At 55.5% G+C, this 22246-nt stretch overlaps 1 protein-coding gene across 6 annotated transcripts in view; it reads left to right on the top strand.

Moving 5' to 3' along the window:
• The window catches only part of TNS1 (tensin 1), a 200871-nt gene that overhangs the window by 50346 nt on the left and 128279 nt on the right, over positions 1-22246 (top strand). The window contains exon 1 of one of the 6 annotated variants that reach the window (XM_060105837.1): positions 10789-10797. The exons of the other annotated variants lie outside the window; for them this stretch is intronic. The gene's annotated coding sequence lies outside the window, so the exon portion shown is untranslated. Of the gene's footprint in view, positions 1-10788; positions 10798-22246 lie in introns of those variants that run through there. 6 annotated transcript variants of the gene reach the window in all.

A 22246-nucleotide genomic window follows, 5' to 3' on the forward strand; every position in this document is an offset into this window, starting at 1 on the left:
GGTAAAGAGCCTGAGGCCGGCCAGCCTGAATCCATCATTCACTAGCCTTGTGACCTTGGGCAAGTGCCTTAACCTCTCCAAGCCTCAGTTTCCTCATCTGTATGATGGTGATAATAATAGTAACCTGCCCAGTAGAGTTATAGGGAGAGTGAAAAAACAGTGCCTGACACACACACAGAGCTTGATAAATGATAATATATCACCATCATCATCATGACTATGGACCCCTCTGTCTGCCCTGCATCTGGCTTGACAGTTCCTCTCCGGCCAGGATCTCCAGGCAGAATGGACGACCCCTGGCTCATCCCCCTCATGGCAGGGCAATGAGATAGAGGCCTAGAGAGGGCACAAGAATGGTCCAGGGTCACCAGGAAGATGGGCAGAGCCATAAAGATGCAGCCCCTTGGCTCCTGGCAGCACTTTCTGCCCACAAAAGCTACCAAGGTTCTTTCTGCCTTGCTCGTATTTCTGGGTTGGCAGTGCCTTGCCAGGAAGGAGAGGTAAGGAGAGTCTGGCAAGCTTTCTCACCCAGGCCAGCTGCTGCAGACGGCCCAGGATGCATCTGTTCACCACACAGTTTCTTATGGAACTGAGGTTTCCATTCCCTGTCTTAACTACCCTCCAATGAGTCTTTGCTTTTGAGCTCTCCAGATCCTGCTGCAAATCCTGACTCTCAGATGGAGAGGAATGGACCCCAGCGGGGCCAGGCCCCAGGATCCTCTCTCTCTGGCCCAGTCCTGCCCAGGAGAGCTCGCTATCTGGCTCTGGACTGTGGTGCTCACACCTGGTTGGGCTACCCTGGTCGCACCTTCTACCCCCAGTTCCGGCCAGATGGGAGTGGAATTCCTAGGAAGCGCTGGGCCCCCGCCTGCCTTCCCTCGGCCCCTACTGGCACATCCACATCCTGTCCCTCGGCCCTGCTAGGCCTCCCTGGAACTCCCAGGTGCCAGGACGGCTGCCCCCTGGGGTAGCTGGCCCAGGGTGTTGCCAGGAGCGTGGAGGTGGGAGTGGGCACTGTGGCGCATCGGCATGGTGGGGCGGGGCTGGGCAGAGGCAGGTGGGATCTGCGAGGATCCCCGAGTGTGGGCAGGCTGTGAGTGCCCTGGACGCCGGCCAGAGAATTGTTTTTCACAACCACCACCCGCTACCGGAAGAAGAAAAAAAAGGAACAACAACAAAAACAACCATCAAATTTTTTTTTTTTTTTTTTGGAATCTGCCGTTAATGGCCAATTGGCTGTACATTATTAAACAGGCAGCTGGAGATCTGCCAGGGAAGGTGCTTGAGCCAAGACTTACAGCCTGAACACAGTGTTCCTAGGAAAACAGTCACCCGTGGGGTCCCCGGGGAGGAGGACCCAGAGGGATTGGCCCTCGCCCAGCTCATCCTTCCCACCTCAGCCTCTGCTCTGGTCATCTTGTGGGGAGCAGGGCCGTGCTGCGCCTGGAGCCCAAGCATCCTTCATCCGGGCCCTGTGGCTCCCTCGCCACCCCAGGGGCCCGAGCCATTCTTTCCCTCCTCATGGTTAAGTGGACAGGCTCCTGCTTCCATCCCCATGTGGCTGAGGCCAGCACCGGCTCTCCTGGGGGCTGGGCTGGGAGCTGGACATCTGGTCCTCTGTTCGATTCCATTGAGTTCATCCTTGGGGTGACACTGGGACTCCCTACTTGTCCTCCCTGGGCTTCAGTTCCCACATCACTCCAAGGAGAGGACTGGGCTGGTCAGCACTAAATTCTCACCAATATTTTGTGAGCCCTGACTGGGTGGCCTTGGGGAGAGGCTGGGGTGACTGTTACCCAGACTTTGGAGCGCTTCTTGCTCCTCCCTGATTCCACTGGTGAGACCATGCAAGAGGGGCTGGCCATTGGACCCGTTCACATCCTTGTGGACAGTCCCTCCAGCCATCTTGACGCCACCCAGGGTAAAGGTCAAAGGTGTGAAGGTGACATCAAGTGGGAGAAAAGCAGAGGGTCTGGAGTTAGGGCGACTGCCATCTTGGTGAAGCCAGTGCTGCACTAGGGTACGCAGACAGGAGCACAACATGGGGTCCGGGTCACGCCAGCGTGGGCCCACTGCCTTCTACACGGTCAGGCTGCTGCTGGCATGTGTGTGTGGGATCATTAGTTTGGGAACTGATCCTAAGGAACCTTCTCTGAGCCTCTAGAGATACAATGGCATAGTGGTTAGGAGTACAAACTGGGCTTCCCTCCCATCACCACTGTTTCTTTGCCATCTTACTATTAGTGACTTTGGGGAGGTGACTTCACCTCTCGTGTCTGAGCTTCCTCGGCTGTACAAAGTCGGTTAGAATACCACCTACTCCCAGGGCTATGGTGTGGAGTGAATGAGCTTGTGCATGGACAGGACCTGGCATGTGTGAAGGGCTCACCAGCTGTTGGGAGGGAAGCAGTGCCTCCTGCTGGCATTCTGCTCTTCCTCTTCTTGTCACTATGTGTGTATGTGTCTGTGCTTCTGTTTGTTCAATGTCTCTCCTCTTCCAGACCTTGAGGGCAGGCTCTCCAGCTGCAGCTTGACCCACGGCAGCGCTCACAAAACATTTGCTGACTGAATGGGTGAATGAATAAATGAACAAATGAATGAAGGTTAACTGGAAAAGAATCAGAACCAGGGAAACACCCGAGCACCTAGAAAGTGGAAAGATCCAGAAACTGTGAAAGAGCTGGGAACGTCCGGCCTGGGAATTGACTATTCTGGGAGGTTGTGAGCGACTGTGTATGTGTGTGTGTGTGTGTGTGTGTGTGTGTGTAAGATTTTTGTGTGTGTGTGTAAGTTTTTTGAATAAAGCTTTGAAAAGGTTTGTTCTCTGAAGTGGAACCAGGAGCCTCGGGAAAGCAGGCTGCCTGTCAGTGGTGGGAGCTGCCTTGAATGTGGGAGGGACTGGGGGCCTGGGGTGTGCAGGCAGAGACAGGGGGCACGCCTGGCACAGGGGGAGCCCTGACTCTCAGGGTCCTGAGGTCCCTGCTGACTCGCTGCTGCTTCAGCTGGAAGAGTAGTCGCAGTCAGAGCCGACGTCTGTGCACTTCAGTTTTCTCATCTATAAAATGGGATTAATAATGGTCAGTACCCTTAGGGCTGTTAAGAGGATTAAAGTGAGTTAATACCCACGAAGCTCTAAGAACATGAAAAGCACTCAATGAATTTGAGCATTTATTAAACAAGACCAAAGAGCTATGGTGTGGCTTCCTCGATGCCACATCGATGGCTGATGTGAAGGAGAAGGGTGTGGGGGGGAGCATAACCATACAGGGGGCTGCTCAGGCCAGACTCTGCACTCAGCGCCCAAAGTGGTTAAGTGATTTGCCTGAGGTCACACAGCCAGTCAGTGGGTGGCCAGGCTTCAGACTTGGTTTGTACAACTCCAAAGCCTGGACTCTCTCCCCTCCACTCCTCAGCCTGGGTAGGAGGGGGCCAGGTTTCTCTGATTCTCACCCCCTGGGAGGGACAGCACCTCCTTGCAAGGTGGAGCAGAATGACTATTATTCTCTATTATTATCTATAAGAACCTAAGTCCTCAGGAAGGAAGTCTCCAGCTCTGTCCAACACTGAAAGTACTGCATAATTAAAAAAATATGGGGAGAGCGTGAGAGTAGGACAAGGGTTGAAATTTTCAGCAGCTCATTGCCATGGGGCCCAGGGCAAGGAGAGACAGTCATGAGAGGAACACTGGAGGGGTGAGGTTAGATGTTAGGAAGAAGGAATGGCGAGATGAGGGGCAACCTGAGGGGGTGCAGGGAAGGGAAGTAGAGGCACAGAAGGGTGAGGAGGTGGACAAAGGCCATGCTGGTGATAAGAGAGAGGAGGGAGAGGAACCCAAGCTTTGATAGGCCTTCGGCCACTGGGCAGCTCCAGACTTTGGGCAGGGGTGGCCGGCTGGGGCCAGTCCCCACAGGGCTACTGGGCAGTGTCAAGGAGGCAGTTTTAGGGGGTAGGAGGCCAGTTGATCAGCACATGAGCCAGCCTGGGACAGCAGGTGCAAACGGAAAGTTCAGCCACCAGCCCGCCTCCTTGCCTCTTCCAGCCTGGCAGCTGGCTTGTCCTAGAGGTCATCTCTCATGCTGGGGCCAGCACGCTCTCTGCTGATCAGTCCCCACAGGCCTGGCTTTGTCAGGATGCTGTCCTGTCCTTAGCAGCTGCTCAGCCCCTGGCTGTTTCTGCCTCTTGGACATTCAGAGATGAATGGGAAACGGTCCCAGTCTCAAGGAATTCACAGATGCAGGCGCAGAAAGACAAGGGAGGTGTACATGGGCAGTGGAATTTGCCCTGGCTCACCTTCCCAAGACAGGTTTTCAAATATTTGATGATGAATGTTGTATCTTTCCTTTATCATCTGAAATAAAACTTGGGCCCAATCTTTCTCGTGCTCTTATTCGGCAAATATTTATTGAGTGTGTACTGTTGTCCTCCTCTGGATGCTCTTTGGTTTATAGCGTATAGAAGAGAACTTGACATTTCTGATGGTGTCTGAGCAGCATGCAGTAGAGTGGAACTTTCACCTTCTTTGATCTGGCTTCTGTACCTCTATTCACACAACCAAAAGTGCACGTACCTTTTGGGGTCAGCCATATCCTATTGCCGGCTGAACTGAATTTGTTTTCACTAAATCTTAGACTTCCTTACATGATGAATTAATTCAGTTTGTTTTAAAAAAATGACTCTTGAATCTTAGTTCAGGACTTTACTCCAAGAGAAATGTTTCCTTGCTAATTTTGGCCTTTTTATAAAGTCAGTTTTGCGCTTCAATTCAGTTCCATACCTTAGTTTTTCTTTCTGTTTTTTGTTTTCTACGTGTGCTTGGAGAGTCTCCATTCTGAGTCCTCACCTAGTTACTGATAAGTATGTCGGACAAGCCAGGGCAGAGGACAGAGCCCTTTGGCAAGTCAGGAAGTTGACATTGATCTATTAATCAACACCCCTTGGCTTGCTGGCTAGGAATCCACTCGACTTTCTATCTTTTCTCTAAGCATTTCATCATGGATCCTGCCAACATCTTCCTGAAATCCAGATAATCTAGGTTTGGGGATTCCCCAACAGTCCAGTCCAGAAACCGTATAATAATGGGGTTAGGGTGGTGGATGTGGCTGTGGGAGGGAGGGTTGTGGGCTCTCTGAAAGGATCCAGGCTGAGCCAGTGATCATCGCTGGGGGAGGCCTAAGAGGAATCCTGTCTTGGAGGCACCTAAATCTCAGGGTCCTTCCTGCTTTAAAATCGCACTTCTCGGGGGAGATAGGGATTTGTGTGCAGTCAACTGACACCAGCAGCGACTTTCTGCCAAGGATCAACATCTGCCTGGAAACGTGTTCCAGGAATCTTCCAAGGGACCTGAGAGGTTATCGGATGAGGAGATGAAAGCCAAGAGGGGCCGAGAGTGACCTTTGGTCCCCAAGGCAAAGCAGGGCTGAGCAGGGCTGGAACCCGAGGCCCTGACTCCCAGTTGGAGGCTCCTGGGGCTGGGTCCCACTGCCTCTCCTGGCTGGAAACTGAGGCCGGCTCCGGGGAGGGAGGGGCTGTCATCATGTGTCTTGGGGACACACTGTTGGCAGACTGTTTTCCCCATGCTTCCCCTGCCCTCTGATCCTCCACCCTCAGACTGTGGTGCAAATCTGAGAGTAGGATGCCTGAATGTGGAAGGCCTCATGCCTTCTCCTTCCCAGGGGAAGTGTGTGGCAAAGGGCCTGAGGCATTGCTGCACTTTGAGAGGTGCTGGGGATGCATGCAAATGAGATGCAAATAGGGGACTGCGGCGGGGGCGTGGCGGGGGGGGGTGCCCTGCTCCTGCCTCAGTCTGGCCTGAGTGTTAAGGATGAAAAATAGAAAAGGAAACGACCATTGACCTGGGCTGTGAAGCCCAGCCTCAGGAAGGAAGGGAGGGAGAGGGGCTCTGTGGGGCAACAGGGTGGGGTTTGGCTTCTGGAGTCAGCTCTGGAGGGTGCCCTAACCAGGGGGTCCCAGGGGTGGCCCAGAGATGAAAGCACCCTGGAGGACAGCCCAAACTCATCCCCAGCTGCGGGGGGGGGGGGGGGGTGTGGTCAGAAGGGGGAGGGTGCAACCCAAATGCACAGACTTTGACCAGTTGCCTAGGGCGACCCCCAGGGCCTGGCTCCCAGCCAGCTGTGTGTCGGGTCCAGCAGGATTCTGAGGGCCAGGGCCTCTCCCCTTGGGGTCTTGGGCATGTGGCCCTGTCTCCTCTGTGGTGGAGGGAGAGGAAGAGGGCGGGGCCAAGGGCAGTGGAGGGGGTGGCTCCAGCAACTGCCCCTGGAGGCCACTCCCCTGCCTCCACCCGAGGAAGATTTAAGGAGCCAATCCCTCCCTGCTGGGTGTGTGTGGTCAACTCTTAGCCCAGCTCTGAGGAGCTTCCCCTCAGTACTGTAAGAGCCTGGGAATCTGGCCCAGCGAACGTGAGGGTCAAGGGACGTGGTGCCCTCCAGGGGGAGTGCTGGGACCCGGAATGCCCAGTTGTGCCATATGTTGACAGAGCCTTGAGTTGGAAGACCTGAATCCAAATTCTTCCTCCTTCATCAGCTGCTCTGTGACATTGGGTGATAGCTTAACTGCTCTGAGCCCATCTCTAAGACTGGGATAAGAATTGTAGTCACTTGCCAGGTTTTAATGGGGGGTCTGCATGGAAAAGCACATGGAAAAGGTTTGGTGCAGGGTGGGCGTTTAAATAGGGATGAAAATGAAATGAAGGAGCCAATGAGTTCAGCTGTGGGTTGACACGCCTCGCCTCTCCCTTAAAACCCCGCTGCGGGGCTGAGAGGCCCGGGAAGCCGGCATTCAGTGCTCTTGGGCCTTGACCTTTCTTGTGACTTTCTCTTGGCCCTTTTTTCTCTGTCTCTCTGTGTCCCTCTGTCCCCCATTCTGTCGCGTCCCCTACTCTCCCCATGGCAATGCCTAACAGCACCTGGCCCCGACGAGAGCGGTTCATTTTCCCTCTCTTCTCTGTGGCCTCTCTGTGGCTCCATGGGCGGCCCGCCACCCCCAGCTCCCTCTCCTTCCTCCCTCTGGGTCCCTGCTTCTGACCCGCTCTTTGTCCCACTCTCTCCTCCTGGCTTTTCTGCCCTCCGTGTCTCTAGCGTCTATCTGCCATTAACAAGCATCCATTGAACGCCTATTAGATGCCAGGCACTGCCCGGCTCCTTTCTGTGTTCTGTGTCTCCTTGCCTCCCAGCTGCCGCTTCCCTCCCTCCCGCCCCGTGTGGCCTCCTGCCCTCCCTTCCCCCAGCTTCACTGGGCTCCAACACTGGTATTATTCAGTTTTATGAGAACCCCCCCCCCCCAAGGCCTGCCCCTGAATGGACCAACCACAACTGGAACCAGATGTGCAGTGCTGTGCTTGGGGATGGGAGGGAGGAAGGGAGGGAGGAGGGAAAGGGGCATGGACTGGCTCAGGGAGAGGGGAAGGAGGGTTGGGGGATGGGAGATGGGAAACCCTGGGAATCCTGAGTCTTCATCAGCCCGGAGGAGGAGGAGCTGGGAGGGGACAGAAGGGCTGAGCGGGCTTCTGCGGGAAGCAGTTCTGGCTGTGTGTGTGTGTGTGTGTGTGTGTGTGTGTGTGTGTGTGTGATCGGCTGTGGGACAGCTCTTGGAAATAAAGGGAAAGGCTGCTCTTCTTTGAAAGCCTCTAGTTCCTTGACTTCCTCTCTGTGTGGTTTTTAGAGATTTGCTGAATTCATGGTTCTGTACCCAGGTGTTGGAGCAGGAAGGCTGGGATAGAGGGAATGATGGTGGAGTGGGGGATGAGAGCGGCTGGAGGACAGTGTTTCTCAGAGCCCCCTGCATCTGCTGCAGCCCTGGGGTGGGTGGGATGCTCCTGGGACATCTGTGTATCAGTCTGATGGTCCCCATGTCTTAGCATACGCAGGTTTTCTGTCTGTGATAATATAACTTTGAAGATAAAAGTCTGCATACAGTTATCTTGGTACAGCCTTGTGCGGAATTAAGCATTTAAAAGAGCCCTTTCATTCAATTTTTAACTCATCATCCATCCATCTCTCCATTATTCACTTATTCATTACACGTTTATTGAGAATCTACTAGGTGTCAACGTTGTGCTAGGCCCTGGACAAAGTTGGAAAGGAGAAAGAAAAAGACAAGTAGATCTTTGCTCAACTATTGGGAGATACAGGAGTGCACCCAACAAGTGTATGTCACAGCATTAGCATTTGAGCCTCGGGTATTCAGCAGAGGGGTCAGTACCTACCAAATAGCTGGAGAAGGATCCATAGAGAATGTGGCCTTTGAACTGAGCCTCGAATGGTGTGATGGCAGGGCTCAAAGGGCAGGGCTGCATCACAGAGGGTTTCGGATGTCATGCTGCAGAGCTGGGACTGGATACAGTAGGTTGTGGGGAGCTAGGGACTATCTGATGTCAAGCAGGATGATGGTAGGTGTGGGTTGGAAGGAGGCGATGGGGAGGATAGCACTTCTGCTCTTCTGTGACCTGGGAGAGGGTTCCACTTTTATTTCCTTATTTTAATTTTTAACTTAAAAATTTTTTTTGGCCGCACGGCATGGCATGTGGGATCTTAGTTCCTCGACCGGGGATTGAACCCACGCCCCCTGTACTGGAAGCGCAGAGTCTTAACCACTGGACCGCCAGGGAAGTCCCGAGGGTTCCACTTTTATAGCAGACCCCCCTGTCCACCTCTAGAAGAGCCTAGATGGCTGGCATGGACTATTGTCACTTCCCTCCCCTGACCAGGGCTGGCCCAAGCCCCTGAGCGGCCCCTGGTCTGCAGGAGGTGTGAGGGTTAGGCAGGATAAGGCTATTTGGAGACAACTTTGTCTCCGAGTTGGGGCAGTGAGGGCTGGGCAGGGCCCCCAGGAGGCCTGGGCCAGGTTTTCCTACACAATCTCAAAGGCACATTCTGTGGGACCAGGTCTTTCCCATCTCTGGTCAGTTCCCACATACTTACAGATTGAGGATGCTGTCAAGGTTGGTAGGTTCTGAGATGCTGGAATTTGGGACTCTGGGAGGCCAGCCACAGCTGCTGCCCCATCACTGCCCACCGACTCTTCCCATCTGGGAGGGGATGAGGTCATCTTGCTCTGGAGGTAGGGGGTGGATGCAATGAGGCCTCCGTCTCCGCCCTCCCCACGTAAGGTCCTGAGAAGCTGCCTCTCTCCCCGTCTCCGTCCTGCTGGGCTTCACTGTCACAGATGGAGGGGGGGTGTGTTGGGGAGCAGCCCTCTCACGTGCTGACCATCTCTGTGACGCTGGCCCCAGATGCCACCACATCTTTCCTGAGGCTGTTTGTTCCTCCCGGGGCTCCCCTATCGCTTTACTCTTTGGACAATTGAAGACTGGGGAAGGGTTTGGCTGGATTCATAAAATCAGTGAGCATTAGAACCGGAAAAGATCTCTGAAGACCTTTGGATCCAAACTCATCGGCCAGCAGGGGAAACTGAGGAGGCTCAGAGATGCAGGTCACTGACCCCGGACCTCACAGGAGGGTGGCCCAGATGGCCAAGAGAAGGACCTTTGAATCTCTGGAGGGCTGAGTGGTGGGGAGCTTGGCTCTGGAGCCAGCCCGTAGGATCAGAGTTCCTGCTCTACACCGTCCTGTGTGGTCTTGGACAAGTCAGCTAACCGCTCCAGGGTCACTTTCTTCAGCTAAAATAACAAGGGAGATTCAAAGATTAAGTGAGAGAGAGAATATTCTTTAAGTGCCAGGCGTACAAATAGGTATGCAGCAAATGACTTTTTCCTTCCTCTCAGAATTATCCTATCTGCTTCTTTTATCATTTGTATGGTACCCCAAACTTCAAATCACATTTCTCCCAATATTTTTAATGGTAAAAATTTTTTTGCATATCAAAAAGTTGAAAGGATAATATGGTAATCTCCCTGACTCTGTAATAAACACTTTGCTACATTTGCTTTATCACATTTCTATCTCTCCCTCCATCAATCCATCTTATTTTTATTTTTGGATGTATTTCAAAGAGAATTGAAGCATGCATTTCATTAACAAGAGTTCAATTCAAATCATTTTTGAATATACAGTCACAAATGTCCTAACTCAGCCCAGAGAAAAAAGCCAGGATTGTTATCCCACATTTGACAGAAACGAAGAAAAAAAAACAGGTTCAGAAATGAGATTTTAGGTCTCCAGTCACAAAATGAGTTAGAAACAGCATAAGGCAGAGCGGTTTACAAAAGTTGGGAGCTGCTATTATTATTATTGTCTCACCAACCATCCTTCTCCACCCAGTAGCCCTTGGGCCATTTCTCTGTAGCTGTGTCTCTTCCATGGGGTCCTGGACCTCTTGGCATCCTGCCCCCTCTGCCCCGCAAGCCCTCTGTCTCTCCCTTCAGGTCCCCTGGGAGGCTGCTGGGCTGGCGGCCAAAGGGGGGGTACCCTTCTTGGCATGCCTTGCCTCAGGCATACGGGCCCTGCCGCCCAGCTGGCCGAGCTGGGAGCTGGACGTGAGTGCCCTGGCCGAGTGCTTCAGGGGTTAAAGGAGGCGGCGGGCAGACTGCTGGCCGGCTCCGGGAAGGGGGAAGGAGGAGGCGGTGCGCTGATAGCCCGCCCGCCTCCACTGCCAGGGGAGGGAGCCGGGCGAGCTGCGCCCTCGCTCAGTTCCCAGCAGGGGCCCTGGGACCAGCTCTGCCCCCTGCGCCCGCTCCCTGCCTGGACACAAGGCTCACTCACGCCCTCCTCTCGGCAACCAGCTTCTTGCCAGCCACAGCTGCTGCCCCATCACTGCCCACCGCCGCCCCCAGTCCTGTGAGCCCAGACACCCATCCCACCCAGTGGCTCCTCTGCCGGAAAGGTGAGTGTGGGGTGTGCGTGCGTGTGTGTGCGTGTGTGTGTGTGTGTGTGTGTGTGTGTGTGGCGGGCCGCCGGCACTGGTGCTGCCAGGACCACCAGTGGGGCATAAATTAGAGGAGGGGGGAGGTCAGTCCGCCTGGTCACGTGCCTCTGGGCTAGGTAGCCCCTCCAGGCCAACATGTCAGTCCCCTGCCGCCGTCAGTGTCTGGCTCTGGCAGGGATGTCTGGGGCGCGGTTGTCCCTGCTTGGAGAGAGACCAGTCACAAGGAGTTTTGTTTGCTGGGGAAGTTGCTGGTGTCAGTGGCTGCTTGAGACCGAGGCCAGCAGGGACGAGTGGGGAGGGACACACTGACCAAGGCAGGGGGGAGGTTGGGGTATTTACTCTCCAGCGTCCCTTCCCTTGCCTGCCTGCTGTCGCAGGGCTGCCTGGGGGCGCGACACAGGCGTGGGCAGTTTTTCCTCTCCACTTCTTGCCCTGTCACGGGCGGGAGCTGTTACTGGGCACCTTCTTCCTCCTTGGGGCTCTTGTTGCTTCTACGCCTCGTCTCCCAGGGGCAGCCACGTCTGCGAATGAGGGTCTGGCAGGCTCAAAAAGGTTTCCCACTTCACCCCCCTCAGCGTGGGTCTGTGCTCCCTTGCCCATGGGCACAGCCTGGCATGAGTGCCCCCTGCCGCCCTCCCCCAGCCAGCAGCTCCGACTCCCTTCTCACCCTTCTGGGTAGAAATAGCTAATCCAGGTGGTTAATGAACAGACACACGCAGCTGCCTTTCACCCCCCGCTCCTTCCTCTCTCCCCACCGTTCTCTCCTGCCCTGACCCTCGGTCATGCCTGCCACCCCTTGCCAAGCCCAAGCACCCATACAGGGCTAACCTCAGTGTCTGTCCCCTACCCCCAGTTCAGGACCAGGCTGGGACTGCTTCTCCAGATGTTTTTAGGTTGGGCACTGTCTTAGAAGAGGAAACTGGGAGGGTGGTGACCGAGGGGTGACCAAGAGAAGCCCGCTGTGCTCCCTAGCTGGGCTCCCTGCAGGGGCGTGGGATGGGGTTAGGGGACGGGATGGGTGCTGGGTAGTGGAGGTGCTGGCTTGGGGAGGGCAGACCAGGCGGTTGTGGAGTGAGGCTTAGAGGGGCAGCTGGAGGTGAGGGGCCTAGAGCCTTTGGGGCAGGGGCTTCTCTTCTGGGAGCCCCAGCGTTCCTTCCGTGTGGCAGAGCCAAGCCAGGGGTTTGGGAGGGTGTGGGGGGAGTACCCTTTTTCCTCGAGTCTCTGCTGGGCCCCTTCCTGCAGCTGCCTGGGTCGGGTGGGGACCACTGTGGCTCAGACTTGGCCTTAAGTTGCTCCCACCCCTGCCAGCTGGCGGCTACTCCAGTCTCCCCCACCCTCACTCTCCCCCAGGACCTCAAAGCTTGCTAAGGCTAAGGCACCCTCTGCCCTGAACCCTCTGGCCTAGGAGAGTAGGCGGGGGGACCCGGACCTGGCTCTGGAGGGGGAGCTGGCTGGGAGAGCTCTCAACGGGGTCAGTGGGTCAGTGCTGGGATCGCAGCGCGGGGTTGGCCTTGACTCTGCTGCCCGCAGAGGGCAGGGAGTGGAGACAGTGGGCCAGGGCCTAGGAGGGTCTCTCAGCCAGTCTAATAGGACTGGGAGCCAGGACCTTGAGCTGAGAATTCTTGGGTGGCAGAGGAGGCAACCTGGGAACCTCTGCTTCCCAATCCTTGGCCTTGAACCCTTCTGGCTCTCCTTCCTGATCTCTCATCCCATGCTTCATCCTTCACTTCCCTCAAAGCCCCAGTTCAGAATCTCCCATGGGGGCTGCGGTGTCCAGATCTGTAAACTCAGGGACCTGGTGGCCAGGTTGGAGGGGGGCCAGGGTGGGGTGCAGAGGAGGTCAGAGAGGAGGTCACTCTTTGGTGACCATCTTCTCATTGCTGATGGACTGTGGCTGACGCTTTGGAGTCTGGGAACTCTCAGTGCCCTGTTTCTACTGAAGTAAGAGTAGGAAGCAAAGGGGCCGAATGGGTTTTAGTTTGGTGAAGGAAGCTCAGCTCGGTTTAACGAATGAAGGGCTTCCTAACAAGCCTGGCGGGTCGGCAGGAGAAAGGGTTGCCTTGTAAGGTAGTGAGCTTCCCGTCTGGGGGTGGGGAGTTCAGACAGGACTGGACAACAGCTTGGAAGGATTCCTGAGTTGGGATGTGGTTAGAAGGGATGACCTTGAAGGTCTCTTGGGATGCTGAGGTCCTGGGATTCTTAGAGTCAGGGAATTCTCTGACACCCGGATCAGGGAGCAGGAAGGCAGTGGCCTCTGGCCTGGGGTGTGGGCACAGGCAGGACCTCTCAGGGTCCTCCTGCGCCCTGCCGATGTTTGGGGAACAGAGAGCCTGACGCTCTCCCCTCACACCCATAGCTCACTGCCCCACCAGGTCCGCTTCCTGCGAGGATTTTGAGTTTCTTCCGATTCCTCTTGTCCCACTGCTTGCCTTGCCCGGCTGGTTAACCCCACAAGGGCTGGAGCAGACCTGTGGGCTCAGGGCACGGTGTAGGATGGAGGGGACCCCTGCTCCCCTGCAGTTAGAGCCCACATCCCGTCCTGAGGTGCTAACTGGGGGCAGTAGGCAAGGAAGGGGGTGTGCTATGAAGGTGGGCAGCTTGAGCCCCTGTCCAGTTTGCCCCCCAAAAGGGGCCTCCCCAGCCTGCCTGGAAATGGTAGGCAGCGGAGCCAAGATCTGAGATGGGAAAAACACAGGGGTTGCACTTCTCTGAGCCTTGGTTTCCAAATTTGTAAAATAATACAGGGTAGTCAGGGCAGCTAGAAGTGGTTTGTGTAACTAAGTGCTGGGGGTGCCAGCCAAGGGCGTAGTTCTAGTGCCTCTCTGGAGTGTGGGAGGAGCCGGCCACCTGCTCCCCACCACTGGCCTCTCCAGACCTGTTTTCCAAGGTTGGGGTGGGGGGGCTTGAGGGCAGAGAGGAGAGGCAGGGTAGGGGTGGGGTTCAAGATTTCTGAGCATCAAACCCTGGGAGACTTGGGCTTCCCTTGTTGCAGTGTCAAGGTGGGCTTCTGGGGTGGGCTCTGGACCCACACTGGATGTCCCAGCCTGCCTCTCTCTGCAGCCCCTCCTCTCTGGATGCCCTGTGAGCCCTTTCTCCTTAGTGGAGAGAGCAAAGGAATAGGGTCCTGGTTTCAGCTGAGGATGAAGTCCCTTCTGATGTCTAACTTCAGTACCTTGGGACCAGATGAAGCTGCTCAGTTAGGATGCTTCTTCCTCTGGTCTGACAGGAAGCCAGTGGGAGGGGCAGGAAGGTGAGATGCTGAGTGCGCCCTTGAGCCTGGAGAAGTCAGGGTCGGAGCTGGGGTGGCCGGCAAAGGGTTTCAGGTGCAGCTGCTCCGCTTCTTGGCTTATTTCTGGGGCCTTGAGTCTCTTTCACCCCAGAAAGGGAAACTGAGGCCCAGTCGAGGGATATGTATTGAAGGGGGGCAGAGGAAAGCTCTCCCAGTTACTCGACTCTGAAAAAAGCGAAGCAGAAATGGGTTGGTGGGCTTCCCTGGTGGCGCAGTGGTTGAGAGTCCGCCTGCCAATGCAGGGGACACGGGTTCATGCCCCGGTCCGGGAAGATCCCACATGCCGCGGAGCGGCTGGGCCCGTGAGCCATGGCCGCTGAGCCTGCGCGTCCGGAGCCTGTGCTCCGCAACAGGAGAGGCCACAACAGTGAGAGGCCCGCGTACCGCAAAAAAAAAAAAAAAAAAAAAAAGAACTGGGTTTGTGCTGCGGGAGGGAGGGAGGGAATTGGGGAGGCTGGAGGGACTTTTGTCCCCAGCACCGTCCGCCCATGGCCCTGGTCTTGGCTTCCAAAGCTATTAGGCGTGCAGAGGTGTGGGCACCAGCAAGCTGGAACAAGGGTGGTGGCCGGGGGCAGGGCTGCCAGTCCTGTGGGCCACGCCGCCCCCCCGGGCGCCCCCTCTATTATGCATGGTCACATGCAGCCCTCCCCTCCTTCCTTCTCGCCAATCACCTGAAACACTTTCCCATGGTGGGGGGTGGGGCCGCCAAAGGTGCAGCTGGGTCCCTGGCCTGCCTCTAGCCGGGTTGGTGACCTTGGCCATCTTCCTACTTGTCCACACCTCGGTTTCCCTCAGGGAGGGTGGTCGGTGTCTGTGGGGTGGGGGGTGGTAGGTGGGCCCAAGCCCGTCCCTGGCGCTGCCAGTCCCAGTCCCTCCTCCAGGGTTAGTCTGGGCTCTCTAATCCCTGCCTTTTTAGGGCTGCAAGCCTGTAGCTCAGGCCTGGGTGTTCCAGGAAGCAGGGACTGGCCCAGAAGAGCTGTGTCCTGGGGAGCTGATGGGGCATGAGGGGCTACAGGAGGGCCCGAGTGGAATCCTGTCTTTCTGCCATTATGGGGCAAGGGTCCCAGTCCTAGGTTAGGTCCCCCAGGAGACTTCTAGGCCTTCTCCAGCAGATAATATGGGACCCCTCAGTTTTCCTAGCCCTTGCAAGCTTTCTGTGTGCTCACCTGTCTTCTAGATGGATTACAAGCCCCTTGAGGGCATGCCTGTGCCACTTGCCTCCCTGGTGATCCTTGCTGTGCCTAGCACAGTGCTGCTTAGCACGAATCAACTGACTAATGAGGGGCAGACGGGTGAGAGTTTTAGACAGTTTAAAAAATTTTTAAAAAATTTTATCCTTTAATGCAATTTTTAAAGGTTACATTCCATGTACAGTTATTACAAAATATTGGCTATATTCCCTGTGTTGTACAACACATCCTTGTAGCCTAATAGTTTGTACCTTCCACTCCCCTACCCTTATATCCCCCCACCCCCACCCTGCTACTGGTAACCACTAGTTTGTTCTCTCTATCTGTGAGTCTGCTTCTTTTTTTGTTATATTCACTAGTTTGTTGTATATTTTAGATTCCACATATAAGTGATATACAGTATTTGTCTTTCCCTGTCTGACTTATTTCACTTAGCATAATGCCCTTGACAGTTTTTTTTTTGTTTGTTTGTTTTTTTGCGGTATACGGGCCTCTCACTGCTGTGGCCTCTCCTGTCGTGGAGCACAGGCTCCGGACGCGCAGGCTCAGCGGCCATGGCTCACGGGCCCAGCTGCTCCGCGGCATGTGGGATCCTCTTGGACCGGGACACGAACGTGTGTCCCCTGCATTAGCAGGTGGACTCCCAACCACTGTGCCACCAGGGAAGTCCCCCTTTACAGTTTTAATAATAATTTCTGCCTCATAGTGTGGTTGTGAGGATCAGATGAGTTAGTTCACTGAAAACACTTTGAACAGTGCCTGGCACATAGTAAGTGCTCGATAAATGTTAGCAATTATTATTATTGCTATTATTATAATTATTACTGGTGGTGGTGGTGGTGGTGTCCTTCCAGGAGCCCAACTCTGGGTTTGCCCTTTTCTCTCTTGTTGTGGTTGTTCCACCCCTAAGATAGGGAGGGTTACGGGACCGGAGAGTGGAGGAGATGGTGGCATCATTTTCCCCCAAGGGGTCCTAGCATCAGAGCCCAGAGAAGAGACGTCCTCCCCGCCTCCAACTCTGTCTCTCTGTGACCGGGGGCTGGTGGGGAGATAAGAGGACCTCTCGAGGCCTTCTCTGCCCAGGGAGCTGTGTTTATGGAGAACTCTGAGAAAGCTGCCATCACTGTAAACAAGATGCATTATTATAAACCAGCCCAGGCTCCCCTTCTTGGATCCCATCCATTCCTTGATGAGAGTCACTGAATCAGAGACTCCCAGGCCCAGCAAGGATGTGGCCTGGCCTCCAGGCAGACCACTCTTGACCTCTGGGCAAGCTACTCTTGACCATGGACTACACCCATAGGGGTAGCAACTATATTTGATAGTGAGATTCCCCAAATAATGCTGCAGATTGCTGTGTCTTATACCCTTTAGGTCTCTCTGAAGTCTAACTTGCATCCCTCTTTTAAATTTCTTTTCATTTTTGGCTGTGTTGGGTCTTCGTTGTTGCGTGCGGGCTTTCTCTAGTTGTGGCGAGCGGGGGTTACTCTTCGCTGCGGTGCTAGGGCTTCTCATTGTGGTGGTTTCTCTTGTTGAGAAGCACAGGCTCTAGGCACACGGGCTTCAGTAACTGTGGCTCGTAGGCTCAGTAGTTGTGGCTCGTGGGCTGCAGAGTGCAGGCTCAGTAGTTATGGCGCACGGGCTTCATTGCTCCGCGGCATGTGGGATCTTCCCAGACCAGGGCTCGAACCCGTGTGCCCTGCATTGGCAGGTGGATTCTTAACCACTGCACCACCAGGGAAGTCCTAACCTGCATCCCTCTTGCTACAACTTTAGTTTAGTCCCTTATTGGTAGGTGGTGGGGGAGAACCATGCCCAGCCTTTCCTGCATGCCTCAGAGCTGGGAGCTTTGACCCCATGGTGGCATGGGCAGGCTACTGGCCACACTCCCTCACCATCTGAGGCCTCTCTGGGGTCCTCTGCTTTCTGGTGCCCATGATGTTCCTCATTAGTAGGGGTCAGCCCTCAAGGCCTGCCAAGCTACACCCTCCACCTAGCCCTGGTTCCCACCCAGGAAGGCTGAGTTTGCTCCGGGTTGGGGGTGTGAGCTCCATTTCCGGACCCCTGGTCCACCCAATTGCAACTGTAAAAGGCATTAAGCTTTTTTTTTTTGGAGAAAGAATGGGCTTGGGCTGATGGTGATGACAGCTGCAAAGGGTTCCTGAGCTCAGCCCGACCCTATCTTGCTTCCCTTCCTCAGCCCCTGCTCACCTCTGCCCCATTGCTAGGCCATTGCTTATCTAGAGGAGGGGCTTACCTTTGACCCTTGACCTTGACCAGACCTGAGTAGTCAACTGGTCTCCGACAATCCTTTATGCAGAGCAGCCTGTGGGTTCAGCATGGGGCTTGTTGCTAGGGGGGCGTTGCCCGGGGGCAGACAGAGGGCTTCAGGGGACGCATAAGGGAGGGTTTCTGCCCTGGGGTCCCTGTGGCCAAGGGCAGTGGGAGAGCAGGGCTCCTGCTCTGTCCCTGGACTCTGGACCAATCCCTTCCCTTGCTGGGCCTGGTGTACTCACCTGTAGGATGGAGGGCTGGAGAGATGCTGGGGTGGAAGAATCTGCGAGTCCATTTCCCTGCCGGAGCCTCCTCCCCCAGTCCCAGGCTGTGAACTTCACCTTGCATTGACCTTACTTCCCTCCCCACCCTGCCCCCCCCACCTCTGGCAATCGCTGGCAGGAAGTCCTGCTGATTAGGGCCCTAATCACCAGCTGAGACTCCCAGAAACAGCCGAGCTGGTAGAGCAGAGAGGGGCCACCAAGCCAGGAAGGGGGAAGCACGGGGAGCTGCCCCCACCCAGGGTGACATGGGCTGGGGTGTTGACTGTGACTAGGGGGCACTAGATGCCTGCTTGGGATTGGGGGTCAGCTCCTTGGGCTAGGGTGGTGCCCAGACACCCACTGTCAAGGCCGTGTGGCAGCAGCTGAGTGCAGCTGGGCACACTTAAAAGCCCTTTTGGGCATTTACCCTCTACCATGCAAAGTGCCAGGGGTATGTATGGGGCTGGGAAGGCCAGGGAGACATGGTCTAGTAGGAAACAAAGGGGGTAGACAGAGGGTTTCTGCAACACGCAGTGGGGGCATCAAGCAAGAAGGAGTGCACACGAGCTGGTGGAATGGAGAAAACTTTGGAGAAGAGGTGCCATTTGAGATGGGTTTTGAAGGTTGAGAAGGAGTTTGGCAGGAAGGAGAAGGGACAAAGGCTTCTTCAGGCACAGGGGAAGGCACGCACAAAGGCGCAGTGGAACGCATGTAATGATGGATAAAATAATGGCTCCAGGCCTTTGTCAGAGTCGGACAGGCTTAGATGTCCCTCCCACCTCTGCTGCTTGCTAGCTATATGACCTTGGGCTGAGCCTCAGTGTCTGCATCTGTAAAATGAGGTTAATATGAAATCTTATAGAGTTATGGTGGGATGAAATGAGATTGTACTTGTGAAGTGCCTACTTGTGAAGCTCAGTGTCTGCCACAGGCCAAGCCCACAGAAAGTGGTTTGTGTGGGAAAGGCTGGCTTTGTGGGAGCCTGGAGGTGTTGCTTGGGGTCCGGCTGTGGGGGATTTTCTGGGAGAGGGAAGCAGCGGAGGACCTTAACGTAGGAGAAACACAAAGAGGGTTTTATTTAGGAAGGTGATTTGGGTAGCTGTGAAGGCTGTACTGAGCCAGGGAGACCGGGGACAGGCCACAAGTCCAATCTCCTGGAGTCCCCGGGCTGGGAAACCCTCTCCTGAGTCACTTCGCGCCTCTGGGCTTCCTTACCACGTGCTGTCCTCCTCTCCTGGATCAGGAGGCTGGAGATGCACTGAGATCTCCTTCCTGGAAGATCTTTCAGGACAGAAGAGAGCCCTCCTTGGCGAGGCTTCACACGTGAAGGGATGGACGACCACAGCAGGCGGGAATGAGAGTAGACTGCGGGCAGCTCCCATTTCTAAGGAATCAAGGGACTCCTTTGGGGGGCTGTCCTTCACCACCTGCCCGGCACCCAGTAGGTGCTTACTATTTGTTGAATGAATGCATGAACAAGGGTGTCCCCTGGTCAGTGCAGAGGCAGGGGGTGCCCAGCCTGACTGTAAGTGGCCTGGTTAGTGTCTGGACAGGGGCTGCCCATCCGTAGCCAAGAGGAATGTTGAGTGTTGCAGAGGCCAGGTGCTCAGCAACTGCATGGATGAGGGAGCGGAGATTTCAGGAGCTTTAATTTCCCACAGTGAGGTCCTATCACAAGGGCAGTGTGGCATGGGGGTCAAGATCACAGACTCTGCAGCCACGCTGTCTGGGTTTGAATGCTGACCCCACCTCTCGCAGGCTGTGTGACTGCCGGCAACTTACCTAACCTGCCGGTGCTTGAGTTTATTCAGCTGTAAAATGTGGGAACCAGAAAGAACCATCTGGACATACCGCATGACCTTTGGTTATTATTACTGCTATTGTTATTACCGTTGTGGATGCAGAGGGAGAGACCTGGGCAGGGGCTTCTTGGCAGGGATGAGAGCAGCTGCCCAGAGGGGGTGGGAGAGCGCTAGCGATAGAGGGAGGCTTTGAAGAGTCCTCGGTGCCTTATGAGCTGCCTCGGACACCACACAGCCTCTGCTGCGGCCAGCTGAGCCGAGCTGAGCGTGGGAGCGCAGGCAGCAGCCAGGCCTGGATTCCAGGCTGGAGCCCTGGGAGACAGGGGTGAGCCAGGGGGAGGGGTGGGGGAGGAGAGGTGAGCAGAGAGGAGACCAGGACTCTCCCTAGTCCCCAGCTGGGACCCCAGGAATTCCTTCCATCATCTCTTGCCAGAGGGCCTGGCCTTTTAGCTCCAGGGCCTTCAGAGGGCCTGTGGTCCATCCCCCGGCTTCCTGGGCAGACTGTTTCTGATGCCCCTTCACTGTTAGAAAGTGATTACTCTATACTAACCATCATCTGGCTGCAACTCCTTTCTTCCCTCTTCAGCTCGCCTTCAGCCCTCCCACCGCCAGTGTTGTGGAATGAGCAGCTGCTTTGCAACACGGGAGAGTGAGGGTAGACTTCAGTGCCCTGCCCTGACTTGGGGCAGGGGGAGGGGATTAGCTGGAGGGACTGGTGGCAGGGGGGCTCAGGTGGCCTGTTTCTAGTCCCCCTTTGGCACTGAGTGACCTTGGGAGAAGCACTTCCCCTCTCTGGGCTTCAGTTTCCTCGTTTGTGAGATGAGAAGGTGGAGTTAGGAGAGTTCTTGCATTCTAATCAGTGATGAAATTCTGCAAGTCCATGGATCTTTCTGAACAGAGAGGCTCTTGCTCTTGGGGCTCTTGGAAGAGTTGTCCACCATGGACGTGGAGGCCCTGGAGGGTCTTTATGTATCTACTGGGAAGCCTGCTGAGATGCTGAGGAGGTCCCTTCCAGCCCTGGGACTGGAAGATTCTTTGCTCAGTGACCTCTCCTCTAGCTCCATTTCTTAGAACAGAGCAGAGGGCAACAGCTGTCAGAGTTGAATGGGCCAGAGTTTCTGGGTCTCTGTCCCAGTGACTCAGGTGGGGATGTGCTGGCAGGATTTGAGCTGGTGAAGGGAGGGAGGGAACTGGGTAGATCTGCCAGCTCCCCTTGGCCACGCTTAGGGGACGGAGTGGGAGTAAGTGATGTGCTGAGCAGTGGGCGTGCAGAGAGCCGTGAGTAACAGTTGTGAGTAATGGCTCAGTGTCTCTGCCGGGCAGGTGGCTCTTAGACTGTACAGAGCTGTCTGGGGCTCCGGAAGTGCTCCCTGGAGGCCAAGCCACTGAGTCACGGCAGCCTGAGCTTTGCTGCCACTGCCCTCCTTAGGAGTTGGGAGTCCAGCCCCAGCCCCTCCCCCATCTATACCTCCACATCCCCTTGGCCCCATAGCTGCACTGTTTTGTCTTCTAAGCGCCCTAGTGACTTGGATTGCCTGAAGGGGTATAGATTTTGTATTCTGGCTGCCCTGGGTTTGAGTCCCAGCTCAACTGCTCATAACCGAGTGGTCTTGGGCAACTTACTTTTCTTGTTGAGTTTCAGTGGCCTCATCTGGATAAAGGGAGTATTGCCTGTTGTGCATATTGTTGAACGGGCGAAATGTGGTACTATGTCTGAAGTACACAGTACACGGTAGGTATTCAAATAAAATGGTTGTCCCACGAGCCCTAAACTCTGGTTTGCTTCTCCTCACCACCTCCACCTCTAAAGTTCCTGCTTCCGTGCCTTCATCCCATAATTTTCAGGCTGCTTATCCTCCAGTTAGGTCTGCCCCACCGTTCATGCCCATGCCGTCCCGTTTCTGCCACCTCCTACCCAGCTTCCGTCTGTGTGCCTTACCCCCTCACCTGCTCTAGCAGAAGGAGGGGCAAGGCTCAGGTGGCCCGGGCGAGTCCAAGGGGAATTTGTCACTTGTCCCGGCTGCAGTGGGTGGTCAGGCTCCTGTGGGCACCTCACATCCCCCACCTCTGCTGGTTCATGCTCTCCCCTCCCCACTGTCTGCCCACATGGGTCATTTCCCCTCTGGCTTTCTGAAATCCGCTGAGCTCAGGGCCCTGCAGACTGTCCCTGCTAGTAGGTGTGCTGGCCGCGCTGCTGTGTTCCCATCTGTGCGGCTCTGCTTGGGGCGGGGCGGGGAGGGAGCACCAGGGAGTGACTTTGCATCTGCACCTGGCAGTGGTCCTGTGGTGTGTGTGTGCGCGCGCACACGCTCTGCGTGTGCCTCGGGGCGTCTGAGCTGTGTGTGTGCCGTGTCTCTGGGTCACTGGGCCTCTATCTGATGTGAGCTCTCTCTCCTGTCCAACTCAAACCTGCCTGTTTTCCCAGCCAGATAAAGCCAGGTCTTCCGTTGCCTCTCCCTCCACCCGCCCTCCCTCCAGACCTGGTTTCGGATGTGTGCATCTTGGAGGGCCTCCCGGGGAACAAGGAAACATTGCAGAGGGGTGGATATGCGTCAGATGGAGCTGAACAATGCCGGTGACAGCCAGGCC

Source organism: Mesoplodon densirostris, chromosome 8 (genome assembly GCF_025265405.1).
Source record: "Mesoplodon densirostris isolate mMesDen1 chromosome 8, mMesDen1 primary haplotype, whole genome shotgun sequence".
NCBI lineage: Eukaryota > Metazoa > Chordata > Mammalia > Artiodactyla > Ziphiidae > Mesoplodon > Mesoplodon densirostris.